General features: G+C 43.9%; 1 protein-coding gene across 1 annotated transcript in view; it reads left to right on the plus strand.

Moving 5' to 3' along the window:
* The window catches only part of CSMD2 (CUB and Sushi multiple domains 2), a 288,748-nt gene that overhangs the window by 50,942 nt on the left and 218,843 nt on the right, over nucleotides 1-18,963 (plus strand). The window lies entirely within an intron of this gene.

Here is an 18,963-nt window from a genome sequence, read left to right on the forward strand (position 1 = left end):
GATAGGAACAATGCCCACTAGAAAGGGATAAAATATCCTGAACCTTCCAACCATCAGCTCTCAGGAAAAAGAATCTTTGGAAATATTTTTATTTTCTGGGCAGTGAAGTCGTTGTTCATCATTATTCCAACTCCAGCTGGTCAAGAGGGATGGTTTCAGTTTGATTTGCCCATTTAATGTCCTGTGTAAACTTCATTATGAGAGAAATAATTGAGTTTGGGAGAGTTGAGTGCATGACCTTTCATTTGTGCAAGAAATGGGGACTCAAGTGTGTTATTTAAGGCATTAATTTCCTCTAAGTGGAAATTTTTATTGGCTCTGCCATAAAACTTCTCCTGTTGGGGCTTCCAAAAGATGTGAGGAGTGGAATTCCACCCTGGTCATTTCCCAAGGAATTTTGGGGATATTTAATAGGGATTAAGTGAAGATGATTGGTGTCTTGTGGGTTTTCCATGAACAATTCCCAACAATTGGGAAAAAGGAGAAAAACAAGGAAAAATGAAGGGAAAAAAAGAGTGAATCCACCTGCACAGGACCCCTGGAATATTCCTCAGTCCCACCCTGTGGTTAGAAACAATCTGAGAGGTGCTTTAAAAATATATTTAGCAAATATATTAATATATTTTTCATCTTTACATATAATAAATAATTTTATACAAATGCATATATCAACATATTGAGTATACATTAATTTATTAAATAAATATAGCAAATGAACATATTAGCTATGTATATTAATTTATTAAATATGTATATTAATGTATTAATAGACATATTAATACATTAATATAGATATTAATAGATACACATTCATTTATTTATTTATTTATTTATTTATTTATTTATTTATTTTTATATTAAATATGTGTATTCATATATGTAAATCCAGGTGTTTCTCCTCTGCTGGATCCCAATTCCCCATCCAGGTATTTGAGATCCCAACAAATCCCATGAAATGCCAGGAGCGCATTTCAACCCGAGGGGAAAAATACGAGCTCATTCCATTCCAAATAGATCCTGGTGCCAAAAAAAAAAGATAGAAATGCACATTTGTGCCTGGGAATCGTGGCCTCCATCGCTGGGAATGAGCAGAGGAGAATGGAGGGAGGGGAATTTGGCAGCCCTGGTGTTATTCCATAAACAGGCGCCGTGGCAGGGCTGGATATTTTCAGCTTTGCACAAAAGCTGAGAGGAAAGAAAGAGGGAGGGTAAAAAAAGGACGGGAAAATGAGTTCCAAGTAACCCATTGTGATGGTTTTGAAAGCAGAACCAGTGAGAGAATCCAAGTCAGAAATACGATTTAAGAGGAAAAAAAGAGAAAAATAAAATAGATGCAATAGTATGAAAGGGACAAAACCACGACAGAGTCAGAATAGAACCTGCACCCCGCTGGTCTGGGTGGTGGCAGCAGTGCAGATGAAGCAGTGACCCTGTAGAAAGGTCTGGAAGCTCTTGTCCTCTGGAATCCAGTGGAAAAGGCTGCTCTGGTGTTCAAAATCTCAGTTTTTATCTGGGTAGGAAATGTTTGGCTCCTCCCCTGGCTGGAGCATCTCCCAGTGGGATGATGGAATTTTATCAGTCATGCCCTGGGACTCACTGGCCATTAACAGGAGATATCTCCTGGAGGGAGGATGGGCTGTGGGAAGATAAAGATGATTGCCCAGCTGGTTTAAAGATGGCCCATTAACAGGAGATATCTCCCACAGAGATAAGAATCACTGCCCCACCTGGTTTAACAGATGGTGATGGAATACAAACTTTTGGTCACATCTTTACATTGTAACCTGGGACACCCATTCAGAGCTCAGAACTGATTCCAGAGCAGTTTTCCCTTTTAATTCTCCCTAACAATTTTTAGAGAGATTTTTTTCTTTTTAGGAAGAAATTGAATTGTTGGATTTCAGAAATCTGAGATTTTTGTGCTTTCTCTGCTTTCTGTCACTGACCCCCTGGAGAACAATGCTGTTGACCTGAGGCTCTGGAGAAGGCTGCCAAATTTGAATAATGGAGTTAAAATCACAAGTGTGTTGTTAAACAGAAGTGTGAGATTTCACACAGTAAAATAATTTAAATTTAAATTTTTTATTATATAATAATAAATATAAAACAAAATAAAAAAATTATATCCTTTCAATATTTTTCTTTCTTCTTCTTCATAATTTCAAATAATAATTTCTAATTGAACAATTAATACTGCACTACAAATCACAATAATTTAGTTATTAAATCACAACTAAAAATAGTATAAATATTCTTTATTAAACTATTTAACTTTTAAAAACCTTATAACTAATCGAATCGATCTCCAGTTTACTCACTTTCAACTAGCAGCTAAAAGTATTACAAAACTCTCTGTACTTCAAATAAAACTTAATAAACATCCAAACCCAAACACAAAAAATTCCTCTCCTTTGTGTTTTTAATCCTAGCTCTAAATAAAAAAAAAAAAAAAAAAAAAAAAAAAAAAACAACTTTCCTTTTGTTTTCCTCCCCATTTTTATTTATTCTGGTGCTTTATCCCATGGCTGGGTGCTCCATCCATGTCCATTTATCCCCTGGATTTGGGAACATCTCCTGGTTCTCTTCCCAACCTCTCCATCCCTTTCAGAGTTGGTTTTGCTGCTGGATTTTTTTTTTTTTTTTCCCCCCAGTGCTGTGTCATCGAATTCTGTGAATTTTCCCCTCCTGCAGATTTAATCCCTTTAGTGCTGCTTTGTAAAGCTTGGCTGGAGCTCAGGAATGTCTGAGATGGGCACTGGAGCCATCCTGGATTCACCAGGAATTAGAGTTTGGTGCGGAGTTCTCCTTTCATCTCAAAAATTACATAAACCCTGCTCAGTGTGAGGGAAACAAACAGGATTTGAAGCCCAGGAGTGTCCAAAATCTTAATGGAAGTGACAGAGAGGTGATTCCAAAATTATCCAGAGAAATGGGAGCAGTTTGTTCTGCAGGCTGTGTCAGAAATTGTTGGGTTTGTGTTTTTTCAGAGTGTTCTGGACAGAGATCCAGGTCCCAGACTGTCCTGGAATTCATATTTCAGACATTTTGTTATAGATTTATAAATATTTATAGATTTAATGCTAAAAACTAAATCAGAGGAATCTTTTTTTTTCAGCCTGAAATACCTTGGAATAATGAATATTGTTTTTATCCAGCTCCTCAATGCAACCTCTCATCCTATAAAATTAAATTAAGAGCACAGAATGGGAGGAAAAATATAAAATCTATTCCCTAAATAATCCCATTAATTGTGTTTTGGTGGGAATTCCAAACCAAGTCCTGGTGTTTTTATCCCAAACCATCTCCCAGCATCTTCTGTTGTTTCAAAATTGGGATTTTGTGTCCTCAGGAGCTGGTGGCTGCTCAGGAAGGAATTCAGCAGGGAAAAAAAAAAAAACCTAAAAAACTTCCTGGAAGTCAAATTCCTTGTTCCATGTTTGTAATTCTGCATGAGTGGGCCAAAGCAGCTGGAATTTGGATATTTTACAGGAAAATCCATGTTCTGCTGCAAGGGCAGTGGAGCAGAGCACAACAAAGCCCTGGAGCAATTTGTGTGAGCAGCGATTGGAGCCCCGAAATTCCCCCTGGAAACTCCAGGGCCAGGCTCCAGCCTTGGAAAAGGAGTGGCTGCCATCAGAGGAGGGAAATCCTGATTTTTTGTGGAGAAATCAGATGGGAACTGAAAGTTTTGGGAGCTTGGAGAAGTGTCAGGTCAGTTGTGCAGCCTCTGACTCCCCGATTTTTATGGAATTCTGCACTCTGCAGCCCCTGAATTCCCAATTTTCATTAAATTCTGGCCTGTGCAGACCCTGAGTCCCTGATTTTTATGGAATTCTGGGCTCTGCAGCTCCTGATTTCCAAATTTCTGTGGGATTCTGGGCTCTGCAGCCCCTGAAATCCCTATTTTTACCTGATTTCAGTCATGCCTGATTCCAGTCAAATCTGATTTCAGCAAAACCTGACTTCAGCCAAACCTTATTTCAATAAAACCTTATTTCAATAAAACCTGATTTCAATAAAACCTGGCTTCAATCAAACCTGATTTCAGTAAAAACTGGTTTCAATAAAACCAGATTTCAGCAAAACCTGACTTCAGTCAAACCTGATTTCAATAAAACCTGATTTCAATAAAACCTGGCTTCAATCAAACCTGATTTCAGTAAAAACTGGTTTCAATAAAACCAGATTTCAGCAAAACCTGACTTCAGTCAAACCTTATTTCAATAAAACCTGATTTCAATAAAACCTGGCTTCAATCAAACCTGATTTCAGTAAAAACTGGTTTCAATACAACCAGATTTCAGCAAAACCTGGCTTCAGCCAAACCTTCCCAGTTTCCTGGGAGCAAGTGGGTGGATATCATTAAACACCACAAAGTTTTTTCAATTTTTTTTTTTTTTTTTTTTTTTCCCTGTGAGAGATGGGAACAGCTCAGCACCTTCCCCTTGTTCCCAGCTGGGAGGAGTTTCTCATTCCCAGACATTTTCCAAGACTCTGTCTGGGACAGCTGGACACAAAAAGCTTTCTGTCCAGTGGACAAAAGGCTTCAGAGGTTTTGCACTGGGGAGTTCATTAGGAAAAGGTTCCTTATGTAATCCCTCCCTCCTTTTTTGGGATGGCTGGAACTTTGATGGAGTCAATCACATCCTGGAAGTGTTTAAGGTGGGCAGCAGGATTTAGGAGGGAGAGATCTGCCTAACCCAGCCCTTGCTTTGTGCTCTGGGAGGATGGGAAGGTTTAATCTTTCTCCTCTGCAGCCTTTTCTCCTGCTCTGATCTTTCCCTGTGCCACTTTGGAATTGATGTAATAGCTCAGTTGTTTGGACATGATTAAAAATGGAATGAATGGAAAGAGGCAGCGAGAGGATGAGCAGCTCGTGGAAGGGTTTGGGCTAAAAATACCTGGTTTGGTTCAGTGGCACAGAACCGTGGAATGTCCTGAGCTGGGAGGGGAGATCCAGTCCAGTCCTGGCCCTGCAGTCACCCCCAAATCCCTGGGCAGCCCTGGGAGTGGTGCCCAAACATTCCTGGAGCTCTGGCAGCCTTGGGAATGTTCCCATTCCCTGGGGAGCCTGGGCACCCAAACCTGATTTCAGTAAAACCTGATTTCTATAAAACCTGACTTCTATAAAACCTGATTTCAGTAAAACCTGATTTCAGTAAAACCTGATTTCAATAAAATCTGATTCCTGTAAAACCTGATTTCAGTAAACCTGATTCCAGTAAAACCTGGTTTCAGTAAAACCTGATTCCAGTAAAACATGATTTCAGTAAAACCTGATTTCAGTAAACCTGATTTCAGTAAAACCTGATTTCTATAAAACCTGACTTCGGTAAAACCTGATTTCAGTAAAACCTGATTTCAGTAAAGCTGATTTCAGTAAACCTGGTTTCAGTAAAACCTGATTCCAGTAAAACCTGGTTTCTGTAAAACCTGATTCCTGTAAAACTTGATTTCTATAAAACCTGATTTCTATAAAACCTGGTTTCTGTAAAACATGATTCCTGTAAAACTTGATTTCTATAAAACCAAATTTCAGTAAAACCTGTTTTCTGTAATACCTGACTTCCATAAAACCTGATTTCAGTAAACTCTGACTTCAGCACCCTCTGGGGGAAGAACCTTTTCCTAAATCCAGCCTAAACACCCCTGTCCCAGCTCCAGCCATTCCCTGGCTCCTGTCCCTGTCCCTGGGGCAGAGCTCAGAGCTGTTCCTCAGCTCTTCTTTGCCTCCTCTCATTTCCCCTCTGCTCCAGAGCTCCATAGAAAGGGATTTTACTCTTTCCACACTAAATCCCACATCACAGAGGGGCTGTGGAAATCCAGCATGAGCCTTTGAAGGAACTGAACTTCCCCCTGCTCTGCCTTGGGATATCTGGAGGGGTCACAGTGGTTTGATCACGATTTGTTGGATTTTTAATATCAAATATTCAAGGCATGAACTTACAAGCTGAAGCTGAGAATTGTCCTGCTCTGGGCTGGGCAGGTGAAGAGGACTTGGTGGAATAAACAGATTTTGTTCCTTTTCCTTCTCCTCAGCAGCTGGAACATCTGCACAGAGGGTGCAGGGCTGTGGGGTGGCTGCTCCTCCTGCTCTCCCAAAATTTAAGCAGGATTTGAATCTTTGCCCTTAGAGAGGGCAGGCTTGTGTTGCTTACAAATGGAGTATTTAAAGTGCCAGCTAAAATCGGGAGTGGATTTGGAAAAACTGAATAGAAGCAGGAATGGGAATTATTTTGAGCTGTGTCTGTTGCATTCTCAGTGAAATTTGCTTTTTTTTTCCCCTCCATGTTGGAACTGAACGTGGTATTTTTGTCTTCACATTTACGCCCCTTTAGGATGATTTTTCTCAGATCCAAGTCAAGCTTTCAGCTGAGTGATGGCAAATTTAAACAGTGGTTTTGCCCCAAAGTGGAAGAAGATTCAGGCCAGTTGTGGGACCTTGAGGTATCTGGGTTTTCTGGGCTCAGTCCAGCCCTTTCTCTTCCCACTTGCTCTGTCCTTTAAAGCAGATCCAAGTCCTGTTTCCATGACAATGTTTGTACAGTAGATGCCTTGCAGTATGGATATATAGATTTTTCCATTTGTAACATCTCCCTGCATGAATTCCTGGTGTATTTAAGGTCTCCTTGAGCTGTTTGGAACATCTATTCCAAATCAGTGTTTTGGATAGACACCCAGCTTTTGAGTGAAGCTTTATTGATAAAAATTATCTTTTGACTTGCCATTAAATAGGTTGAGATTATAAAAGAAAAGACAGGGCAGGCCTGAGCCCCAGAGCCTGTTTCTATTTTAAATAGTAACAGTTGGGATGCCTGGTCACAGCTCATCCACTGAAGGAATATTCTGGTATTTCCAGGACTGGGATGCACTTGAATCCCAAAGGCAGGAAAAGGGAGTTGAGTGAGATCACGTCCAAATTTATATTTTGATGCTTGATAATAATTTTGAATCTCTGCCTTTGCAATTCTGTAAGAAGTGTGTTGCATAGTACTTAGTAGTTGGATACAGATTTTTAAGTTTCTTCCCCCAAACAGATCCACCAAGGCTGTGTTGGGTAAATTTTTGTGGGCATTCTGCCAGAGAAATCAGAGGAAGGTTCCCGAAATCAGGATAAATTCTTGTCCCAGAATAGATTCAGGCACTGGGGAGATCCCACGAGCAGCCAAAAGAGGTGAACCCTTCCCAAACACTGCTTGTGCTGAGCCCTGGGCGTGTTTTTATGACATAATTGGATCACTTGAGCTGTGTTTGCAGTGAAGGGGATAAAATTACCATCTGGAGATTTGGTTTTTTTTTTTTTTTCATCAGTTATGACCACAAATTAATAATGAGTCTGTAGAAATAGAGGTAGGTGGTGACCAAAATTGCTGTGGCACCATCCTCAGGCTGGTTTTGGTTCTTGGGTGTTGATGTGAGGTTTTTGCTATAAACTGGTGTCATATTTTGATATCAGGGGTGTAATATTTCATTTTTTCCCTCTTCCCAAGGGCACTTCCCACAAACTCAGTGCTCTCACTCACTGCTTCACATCCTGCTCTGGGAGGTTGGTGTCCTCAGAATATTTCTACAAAAATATTGAGCATTTGATGGTTTTGGGTAGCCAGGCTTCCCAAAGAAAGAGCAGAGAAAGATAACCTGTGAGAGGGGTTAAACGAGAAGGGATAAATTCTGAAGGCAGTTGGAAAATGAAAACAAACAAGATTATCCCTGATAATTTGTGGGTGTGAGGCACAGCTTATGAGAAGTGGAAGCTGTGAATTCCAGGGATTTCTGACCCCAGCTCTGAGGAATTGTTTTATTCATGGTTTAACCTGGTGGAGCTGAGCTGACTCAGTGTCCTCACCTGGGAGGAAGGGAGAGAAGGAATGGGCTGTGAAATCCTCACCTGCCCTTCCAGAGGCTTCTGGAAGCTGGGAGTGAGGGAAAACTGAGGGATGGGAGAGGAAAAAATTCAGAGATGGCAGAAGGAAAAGTGAGGGGATGGGAGGGGGAAAAATGAGGGATAGAAGGGGGAAAATTGAGAGAAGGGAGAGAGAAAACTGAGGGGTCAGAGAGAGGGAAAAGTGAGGGGAGAGAGAGGAAAAAGTGAGGGGAGGGAGAGGAAAAACTGAGGGGAAGGAGGGGGAAAACTGAGGGATGAGAGGGCGAAAAAATGAGGGGTGGGAGAGGGAAAACTGAGAGGTGGGAGAGAGAAAATGAGGGGTCAGAGAGGAAAAACTGAGGGGTCAGAGAGGGAAAAGTGAGGGGAGGGAGGGGGAAAAATGAGAGGTGGGAGGAGGAAAACTATGGGGAGGGAGAGGGAAAAAATGAGGGGTCAGAGAGGGAAAAATGAGGGGTCAGAGAGGGAAAAATTGAGGGATCAGAGGGGGAAAACTGAGGAGAGGGAAAATTGAGGGGTCAGAGAGGAAAACTGAGAGGAGGATGAGGGGAAAACTGAGGGGTGGGAGAGGGAAAAACTGAAGGGAGGGAGAGGGAAAAACTGAGAGGAGAGGGAGGGAAAACTGAGAGGAGAGGGAGGGAAAACTGAGTGGTGGGAGGGGGAAAACTGAGGGAGGGGAAAGGGAAAACTGAGAGGAGGGAGAGGAAAAACGGAGCTGTGTGTGATGCTTGGGGGACACCAAGGTGACACCTGGTGTGTCCCCAGCCCTGCCCATTGCAGAGCAGGGGGCTGGAAGGCCCAGCAGTGCTGTCTTTTGGTGCAATATTTATTCCACCAGATGCAGCTGGCTGCAGGCCCCACTGCTGGGTGAGGAGCCAGAGCAGATCAATGAGGGCCGAACAATGCGGCCTCTAAAGTTGGAAGTGGGTTTTTTTTTTGCCCAGAACAAAGAATGTTCCGTGGCCAGAGAGGAGCAGAGCAGACCAACACTGGCACCCAGTGTTTGTGTGGGATCAGCTCAGACTGAGCAGGGCCAGCTCAGGGCTCTGCTGTTGGGAAGGAAATAGAAAAATCTTACCATTTTGGCAAGTAGTTCTGAAACAAGAGATGAAATAGAGATGTCAGCATTTTTTGACATAGAGGCTGAAAAACAGTCATGTGAAGGTTTGAGGCCTCTTCCTTTTAGATGATACCAAATGCCACAAATACCAAAAAACCAACAGGCATCCTGTCCCAAGCCTGGCAGGAAAGGTCTGAAGATAAGGGTTACAGATAAGAAAGCCATAAAACATGGTAATTTAGTAGTTCCTATAGGTTGCATGCAAATGTTAAGAAATTAGTATATTGTATTAGATTGGTTATTGGAAATTAGAATATTCATCATAGAAGAATACTTACTGTGTTGTAAATGGGAAATCACTCTTACCTGTCTCTCTTACTCTCTTACTCTCCATGCTCTACACTCTCTCTTACACCCACGCCCTTATAATAAACTACAAACCTAAAAAATAGAAAATAAAGATCTCCTGAGTCTGTCCAGCAACGGTCCAATCAGCAATATAACCCCCACACTCTGTGTGTTGCTGTATGAAGGGTTACAGAGCAGTCAGAGAACACAGCAACAAGGCACTCCCTTACCTGGTGCAAGAAAAAGCAGTTTATTGAAGGAAGCCATGGCTTAAATAAGAGAGTTCGTGAAAAACAAATTACAGATAGTTAATTGGTCAAAGAAAGAGACACCTCTTGTCCCACGGATCCAGCAGGTTTTTATCTCTTGTTACGGTTCTTTCTCTTGTGTTTACAGTAGAGAAAAACCTCTAGCCTGAGAAAAATCCTGGCTGGAGCTGAGAAAGTTTCACGGCCTGAGAAAAAGACTCAGAACATGAGAAAAAGGCCAGGCTGAAATGTGCCTTCAGCAGTGTCCTCACCTGTGGGGTCTCTTTGTGCCTGAGATCCCTCACAGCAGGACCTTTGGTGCTTTTGAGTTCAGGTTTTCCCAGCTGATGCACCCAAGAAGCAGTCACAGGCTGTTTTCTGAGGTTTCCAAGATTATTTATTCTTTCTTATCTAAAGAATTCCTTTTCAAACTAACAAAGGTCTGACTGGCTAGTTGATCTGAGGCACACTGACTGCCCTTGGGGCAGGACTTACCTTTTATACTATAAATTATGTACCTGATGTTTACAATTACTTTCCATACATGACACCTTTATTACACTGTCCCACTTTCTCCCAGACCAATCCAGTGGTGCCATCCTGGCCCAAAGATGGATGGCATGAAGAAGGAGAAGACAGAAAAGACACACCACACCCCAAATCCTCCATCTTAGCTTTACAACCCCTAATATAAACATGCAGCTGGGAAATGGGGATAAAAACGAGGCTGTGTCCTCCAAAAACTGGAGAGACACCATGGGAAATGCCCTATGGTCTCTCCCTTTATTCCAGTAAAGTTACAGGATTCCTCTGTCTCCTTTTTGGACACCTCTGGTGTTTGTGGATTAACTTTCCTGACACCATGGAATGGTTAAAGCTGGGCTCAGGGAGGGAGAGAGGCAATGTAGAACCACCCTCCTCCCTGGGGAAAGGTTTTCAGAGTCACTCTGCAGCTGTTAAATGCCAGTTCAGTGGAGCCTTTAAACACACACTTAAAGCCATTCCTGCTCAGCAAAACACTTCAGCACCTCCTTTCAATTAAGCCGTGCTCAAGTGTTGTGGCACTGGGAAGCTGGAGCGTGTTCAGGGGGATAAACACATCCCTGAGGAGGATCCTGGTGCAGCCCAGGGTGGGGAGGAGATCTGTGAGGTTGTGTCCTGGTTTGAGGACAGGTGTCTGCCAATAAAAGCAGCTTCTATTCAAAATGGAGAATGTAAACCCCCTCCCTCCAAATTATTATCATTTTGAAATTAAGGGGCTCTCAGGCAGAGATATGGGAATTAGGAATAACAGTTCTTTACCAGGAAAATTAAAATAGAAATGCAGTATTACACAGAACAATCCCAGCCCTGCCAGAGTCAGAATCCAAGCTGACACCCGTCAGTCAGTCAGGGTGTTGGCACAGTCCCATTCAATGGTGGCTGCATCCTCCTGCAGGGGCAGATGTGGTTCAGCTGGAGCAGTGCTCCTGGAGAAGGTGCAGTTTCCTCTGAAGCTCCAGGGATGATGTGGAAAGGTCTGGTTTTCCTCTGGAATCCAGTGGGAAGAAGGTTCCTTGGTGTCCAAAATCTCAGTTTTTATCTGGGTAGGAAATGTTTGGCTCCTCCCCTGGCTGGAGCATCTCCCAGTGGGATGATGGAATTTTATCAGTCATGCCCTGGGACTCAGTGGCCATTAACAGGAGATATCTCCTGGAGGGAGGATGGGCTGTGGGAAGATAAAGATGATTGCCCAGCTGGTTTTTAACAGCTGGCCCATTAACAGGAAATATCTCCCACAAAGATAAAGGTCACTGCCCCAGCTGGGTTAACAGATGGTGACAGAATACAAGCTTTTGGTCACATCCTGTACTGCAACCCAAGACAGGTTGTTCTCCAGGGGTTCCTGTAGCCCCGTTTCCATATTTCCCAAAAGGGCATGGAGGGAGCACTCAGGGATGGTCTCAAACTGACAGACAAGAGAGTTAGATCAGAGAGTGGAGAGAAATTCTCCTTGTGAGAGCTGGGATGGAATACCCAGTGAAGCTGTGGCTGTCCCTGGATCCCTGGAAGTGTCCCAGGCCAGCTTGGAGCAACCTGGCAGGGGTGGGATGGGATGAGCTTTAAGTCCCCTCCCAACCCAAACCATTCCATGATCCTGGGATTTGTATCTTCATTCCAGCCAGGCTTCCTCTGCTGTGCTCAGCCAGTGCTGGCATTTATTTAAAAGTCTAAACGAGGAGTGGCAGAAAGCCCCAGCTGCTGAGGATGCTCCCCACATCCTGCACACATCTGGGATAATTTCTTCATAAATTTCCCCCGATCTCACTGCTCTCATGCCTCACATCTTTTGCTATTTCTGCAGAATTAATTTCATCATTAATTCTGATGATTTAATCAAATCCAAGCTCATCCTCTCCCAGCCTCTGGGATATCCTTGGGAGTTGCACTGAAGTTGCTCAGAAGTTGCTGAGGCACATTCCAGAAAGGGAAATTGAAAACTGAAACTGAGTTTCTAAAAAGAAAAACAAAATCCGACCAAAAAGCCCCAGAAGAACTCCCACAAACAAGATGGATGATGAACCATTTTTGTTGCTATTATCCAAAAGTAACTTTCTGGCTGGTTTTTAGTGAACAGAGAAATATTGGAGGAGGCAAAAAAAAAAGTAGTTTCCATTTAGTTTTATCTCTGGCTGTACTGGAAACAAATCATGGCACGAAAAAGAAAAAGGTATAAAATGAAATGAAAACGATCCCATTTATTTCCTTTGCTGTAGCACACTCTGGACAGTTCTTGTGAAGATTAAAACTCTTCTGAAGTAAAGCAGATTGTGCTAAAACACTGCTGAAAGATCTCAGACAGTCCTGGAGTATCCCTGGGGTACTTGGGCAAGAAGTTATGGATGGAGAGTGAGAGGAAATGGGGCTGGGTGGATTTCTCTCCACTCTCCATGTCCTCCATGGGTGTCCACTTAATTTCTGAATAGTGATGGGAATCTTAGGGATATTCTCCTTAAAAAAATCTGATTTTCTCCTTGGATTTCTAGGATCCAGTACAGGCTGGCTCATTAAGAGAATATCTCCTTGCCCTGGCTCTCCTGTTGATTCCTGTGAATACTTTGACTTCTAACCCCCCAAAAAATCCAGGAAAGGCAGGAAAACACAAAAAAAGGGTTTAAAAAAATTTAAAAATCAGAGTGGGGATTAATTTGGAGCCGTGTGTGCAGCGCTGCCTGAGCCAAGTGCTTGAGGTCAATGATTTTGTTATTTTTGTGTGCTCTGTGCAGCGTCGTTCCGTGGGATTTATGAATTATTGCAGCTCTGGCAGGGCCTGCCTCGCCCTCCTTCCTCTTTTATTAGGGATGAAAATTAGTGGGGAATGCAGAGAAGTGATGTACAGCCTCATATCATCCAAGTTGTGCTACTTGATAAGATTTCAAGGTTAGAACAATGATAGCGTGGAAATCTCTGTCGTAAACCAGGCTGGGTAATTCAAGCCATAAAAAAGCTGCTTTTAGCTATGTAAATGGGGCAATAGAGCAGAGCTGCACGCCCTAAACCTCGGGCTTGCTTGGTATTCCTGCAATACCAACAGAGAAAATGGAGCTGGAGATTAATTGGAATAGGAAACAGGGGTGGTTTCTCCTCAGGGGGGTGAGGATGGATTTGGGTTTTGTTTGGAAGCCCCTGGAATAGGTCAAGGAGCTGATGGTGAGCAAGGAGAGAAGCATCTCTTTATTTTTAATGTTTTTTTTTCCCTTTTCTTTCCCTGCTGACAATGAGAGCTTTGGGGGCTTGGGAGAGGCTGATGTAATTAGGCTGAATGTGTTGTGATGGTGGGACTCTCGCCAAGGATGCGTTGAGTCACATCTAATGACTTAAAAACTCCTAATTAATTTCGAATGAACTGGAACAAGGAGGCACAGCTTGACGAGCACCAGGTTGTGAAAGCTCCTGATGTTGAAAACTCGCAGTGGAGCCATCCTGGGATGAGGAAAGGTGGGAGCAGCCTGGTTAAAAGGAGTGGAAAGAAACGGATACAGGAGCTAAAGGTGGATGGGAGGAAGATTCTGGGGTAAATCAGCAATTCCAGGAGCAGCTCACAGTTCAAAAGAGCAGGTAGAAAGGGAGGTAAAAAATGAAAATTAGTGGGTGAGATGAGGCTGCTGGTGCAGGTCAGCAGTTCTGGGAGCTCTGCAGCAGCTCCTGGGAATGGATGATGGAAATGCCTCAAATCTCAGGTTTCCATTTCATTTTAGGTGATGCCCTGTGAAATCTGGGAGCCAGATCTGCTCTGGTTCTCACCAGAGGATAAAAAGGATAAAAGTGTGGGTGAAGGAGGGTCCTGGATGGTGCTCCCAGGGTGAGATCTCAGGATCACAGAGGGGTTTGGGGTGGAAGGGACCTTAAAGCTCTTTGTGTTCCACCCCCAGTGGGCAGGGACACCTCCAGCTAGAATGGAGGGTGAGACACAAATCCCAGGAATTCCTGAGGTTCCAGGGACTGAAGGGGCCCAAACTGGGAGGGAAAAGGAAAAAAGCAGAGATGTGGAGCTGGGCAGGAGCTGCTTTGTGCCCACCAGGCTCCTTTTGATGGCTGAGTTGTTTAGGGATGATTGAAAGCTGTGGGACGTGGGAGAGCTCCAGGTCCTGGTGGGTTTCTCAGGTTTATCCCTGAGTGCTTTCCATGTCCTGGTGGGTTTCTCAGGTTTATCCCTGAGTGCTTTCCATGTCCTGGTGGGTTTATCAGGTTTATCCCTGAGTGCTTTCCATGTCCTGGTGGGTTTCTCAGGTTTATCCCTGAGTGTTTTCCATGTCCTGGCAGGTGATGGTTTCTTGCTGAGAAGGTGCCACTTGTGCACACTGTCACCTCGTGTGACATTGTGGCTCTGCTTCTGTTGTGGCCTTGAGTGGCTCCTGTGCTGGGTCACCCTGCAGGTGACCTCACCAGGGAAATGTCCAGCCCTGGGACAGTGACATTGGAGGTGCCACTGCACCAGCACAATCCCATTGCCTTTCCTCTGTCGTAAAATCACATCAGGCTTTGGCAGCTGCTCAGATCCAGACAAATGAAATAAACTGCTCTGAATTCATGGAGGGAAGGAACAGGCTCAGCTCCAAAATGAGTAACAGGACCTTCCCTTTGTGGCCACAAATCAAAAATTTCCATACAATCACTGGGAAATATTCCCTTGATTGCTGGGAACAAAGCTTTTATGGGGAAAGGGGGAAAAAAAACCCAACCTTGCTCTTAATCTGCAGTGGAATTGGTAAATGGGGAAGACAGAGCTTTAATGACATCATTCTGGGTGACACCTGAGGTAAATAATCCAGTTCTGTTAATCTCTGCAGCAATCAGGGCTCTGGCTGGTGGAGGCAGCCAAGGGTGAGCAATAATAAATTAATATAATAATATAATATAATATAATATAATTGATATAATATAATTAATATAATATAATAACATATAATATAATAACATATGATAACATATAATAACATGTAATAACATATAATAACATATAATAACATATAATATAATATAATATAATATAATATAATATAATATAATATAATATAATATAATATAATATAATATAATATAATATAATACCATATAATATCATATCATAACATATCATATAATACAATATCATATCATATCATATCATATCATATCATATCATATCATAACATATAACATTCCATACTATTATCTCTGCTCAGAGGTGTTGGAGCAGAATCCCAAATCCCTGGATCAGAGGCTGCAGCAGCTCAGGGATTGATCCCAAGGCCTGGGGAGAGTCAGGGGTTCCAAGGACACCCAGAACCTTGGACCCCTCTCCATCTGCTGTGGGATTCTCAGGGAGGACAGAGCTGGGGAAGGTTCTGGAACACCCAAGGAGGAAAAGAGGCTCAGGAGAACCTTGGCCCTCTCCACAGTCCCTGCCAGGAGGTGCCAGACTCTTCTCCAGGTGACAAGGAAAGGAAGTGGCCTCAAGGGCACATTCCAGTTTGATATTAGGAAAAATTTCCACTCTGGAAGGGTTGGCCAGCCCTGGAAGAGCTTTGGGAGTGGAGTCACTGAGAAAAGGTGTTGAGGACGTGGCTCAGTGGTGACCACAGTGGGGATGGGCTGAGGGTTGGGACTGGGGACCTTGGGGACCTTTCTCAGCCCAAAGCAGGCTGAATTCTGTGAAGCTCCAGTGCTGCATCCTTGGGCTCTGCTGCTCCTCTCTCTGGGAGATTTCAGCAGCTCTTTTGGATCCCAGGAGGTTTGGGTGGGCAGGGCCCTAAAGCTGGTCCCATCCCAGCCCTGCCATGGCAGGACACCTCCACTGTCCCAGGCTGCTCCCAGCCCTTCCCAACCCAGCCCTGGGCACTGCAGGGACCGGAGATCAGAGATTCCCTGGGCACAGGGAATGAACCCTCACCTGGGCAGCCCAGCCCAGCTCTGTGTGCAGCCCCAACCCCTCTGGAATCACTTCTCTCTCTCCATGAGCAGCAATTTGAAGATCTCCTTGTCTCCTGCATTTGGGTGATTTAAAAACCCCAATCCCAGGGCAGTGAGGGGTTAATGCTGCTGCCCCCAAGGCTGCTGTGCCTCCCTTCCTGGAACAAGATCTGAAATGTGCAGGCAGCCCACTGAAGCAGAATTTTAATCTGAGATCTGTTTTTCAAGTCTGATTTTAAGATCCCATGCAGGTCAGGGTTGTCTGATTCTTCACAGTTCATTAAGTAGAGAGCAGCTCGTGGTAGAGATTGACTTTTAAAAATGATGGATTTTTATTTATAGCGGAGTTCTACTCATTAATTTTAAAGGATGGAAGCATAAAAGCAGGAATGGGTTCATTTAAAAAAAAAAAAAGTGACATTGGTAATTTAATTAAATTGGGGGTTTGAGTATCATTACAGAAAATGAAACCTTAGTTCTGGGCTGTTTGGATTTCACAGCAGCCCCTGCTCCCAGAACCTGCCTGGGCAGGAACAGTTCCAGCTGGAACTTCCCAGCCCCAGGGGCTTTGGGGGAGGATGTAAAGAGTGGGTTTGGGGGGAGGAAATGGTGTCAGGAGCTGGGATCTGCCCCTGGTGCTGTGCAGGGAGGGTCTGGGGGTGGCTGGAACCCCAAAACTGGGCTTGGGGATGCTGTGTGTGACCTGAGATCAGAGGGATGGCTGAAAAACCCCAAAGCTGGGCTTGGGGACTCTCAGGTGTGACCAGAGCTCACAGGCACAGCAGAAACCCTCCTGAAAACCCCAAAACTGGGCTTGGGGACACTGTGTGTGACCAGAGCTCAGAGGGACAGCAAAACCCTCCTGAAAACCCCAAAACTGGGCTTGGGGACACTCAGGTATTGCCAGAGCTCAGAGTCACAGCAGAAAACCCCAAAAATTGGCTTGGGGACACTCAGGTCTGACCTGAGCTCACAGGAACAGCTGAAAACCCCAAAACCTGATTGAAGCAGCTCAGGAGCTGATCTGGACATGCCACTGAAATAAATCCCGTTCCAGCTGATGTTTAATTTCAGAATTTCCAGGGCTGGGTTCACCACAAGCCCAGGTGGTCTCTCTGGGAGCAGGGAGCTGCTCCTGTGCCCATTTGGGATTAACCCTTCATTCCCCCTGTCAGGGATGCAGAGGAACACCCCACTCCCCATCCCCCAGGGCAGGATTTGCCTCAGCATTGGGGATTTGTGTCCCATTTCCCCAGCTCCAGCTCTGGCTGGGTTTTATCCCTCTCCATGTGTGCCAGGGCATCATTTTCCTTTTCACCTCCCCCTTTCCCTTGGCAGGGCTGCAGAGCAGAGCTCCCTCTGCTCGTGGAAATTCATCCCTGACAAACTCATTTTCCATCACAGAGTGTGAGCAGGGCCCTCCCCTGCTCTCCCAGCCCTAATGAAAAGGAACCATCACAGGAGATGCTGCACAAGGGCCTGATTTCAGGTTGATGGGATCATTTTTAGGCCTGGTTCTCTTTGCTTGGGTTTTTTATCGGGCTCTAAATCTGTGATTGGAGCCGGTTTCTCTTGGAGTGGCTTGTGGAAACCTGGGGGGTTTATTTAAATTCCCTGCAAGTGCTGTGCAGAGGCACTGCCTGAGGATTTATTGGCATTTCAGCTGCAGCTTTCCCATCTTAGATTGGAGTATCCCACGTTTCCCCTGATTCTGTTGGGCTCTGCTGTGCCTTAAGTGGAGCTGGGTCCAGCTGTGTCTGAGCCTGGTTTGATGCAAGTGTGTGAAATCTGGATTAAACACTGGGAATTATAAATCCTGCTGAACTGAAACGTTGGGGGTTTTTTACCAGGCAGTCAGGTTTGGGTGGATCTAAGGTGTAAAACAACCCTGCTGAAAAATGTGATCTCTGGATTTAATCAACTCAAGCTAGATAACTGAATACATCAGGTTATATAAAAATAGGGGAGAGTTTAATAATTAGGAGGGCTGGGATGGATTTCCCAGAAAAACTGTGGCTGCTCCTGGATCCCTGGCAGTGCCCAAGGCCAGGTTGGAGCAGCCTGGGACAGTGGAAATTGTCCCTGCCCATGGAATGTGGTGACAGGAGATGATCCTTAAATTCCTTCCCATCCCAAACCGTTCCATGATTATCCAGAAGATCCAGCACCAACCACAGCCTGATCCTAAAGATCCTTCTTGTGGTTTAGAAATTGCTCAGACTGGTCAGGAAGGAGAGGATCTTGTTGAGTCAGCAGCTTGGGGAGTGATTTTTACTGCTTTGTGTGGATATTAGGTAGAAATTATATTTAATCATTGATTCCAAGGGGCCTCACAAGTTCTGGTGCAACACTGGCTAAGTCAGTGACAATTATTCTATTTGAACTGAGGATTTTTTCTATTTAACTGAGGATTTTCCTCCACCCTGTGCCATTTCCCTATGTGAAAAACGAGGTTCACTTCCCTTGTAAAATTTGAAAAGTTTAATAAAAGACAATAAGAGACAAACAATAAAACAAAAGGTTGGTGGGTGGGTGCTTGGTATTCAGCCAAGAGCACCCCTTAAATCCATCAGCCCATTGCATATTCAAAGACCCATTATACATTTTCAAACTTTTCTAAAAACTGTTTTCCATATTCCAATAACTGTTTTACATGGCAACTCCTTGAGTCTGCCTTTTTAGAGTATGCATGTTTCTTGGTTGTGTTTTTAATTTATTTTTCTTATCAGTCTTACTTTGGGCTGTGGTCTTTAATTTCTGCAGATGGTCTGTGCTGGTAGCTGGTGTATCAGTAGCAGGTGTAAAATTGCTTGAAAGCAAAACCAGTGAGAGACTCCCAAGTCAGAAAAACAATTTAATAGGAAAAAAAAAAAAAAAAAAAAGAAGAAGAAAAATAAAATACAAGCATTGAAATACATGTATTTTTTTCTATAAAGAAAACCAAGACAGAATACAACCTGACACCCTACTAGTCAGGGTGGTGGCAGCAGTGC

This window comes from Oenanthe melanoleuca, chromosome 23 (assembly GCF_029582105.1).
Source record: "Oenanthe melanoleuca isolate GR-GAL-2019-014 chromosome 23, OMel1.0, whole genome shotgun sequence".
In the NCBI taxonomy this organism is placed as follows: Eukaryota; Metazoa; Chordata; class Aves; order Passeriformes; family Muscicapidae; genus Oenanthe; species Oenanthe melanoleuca.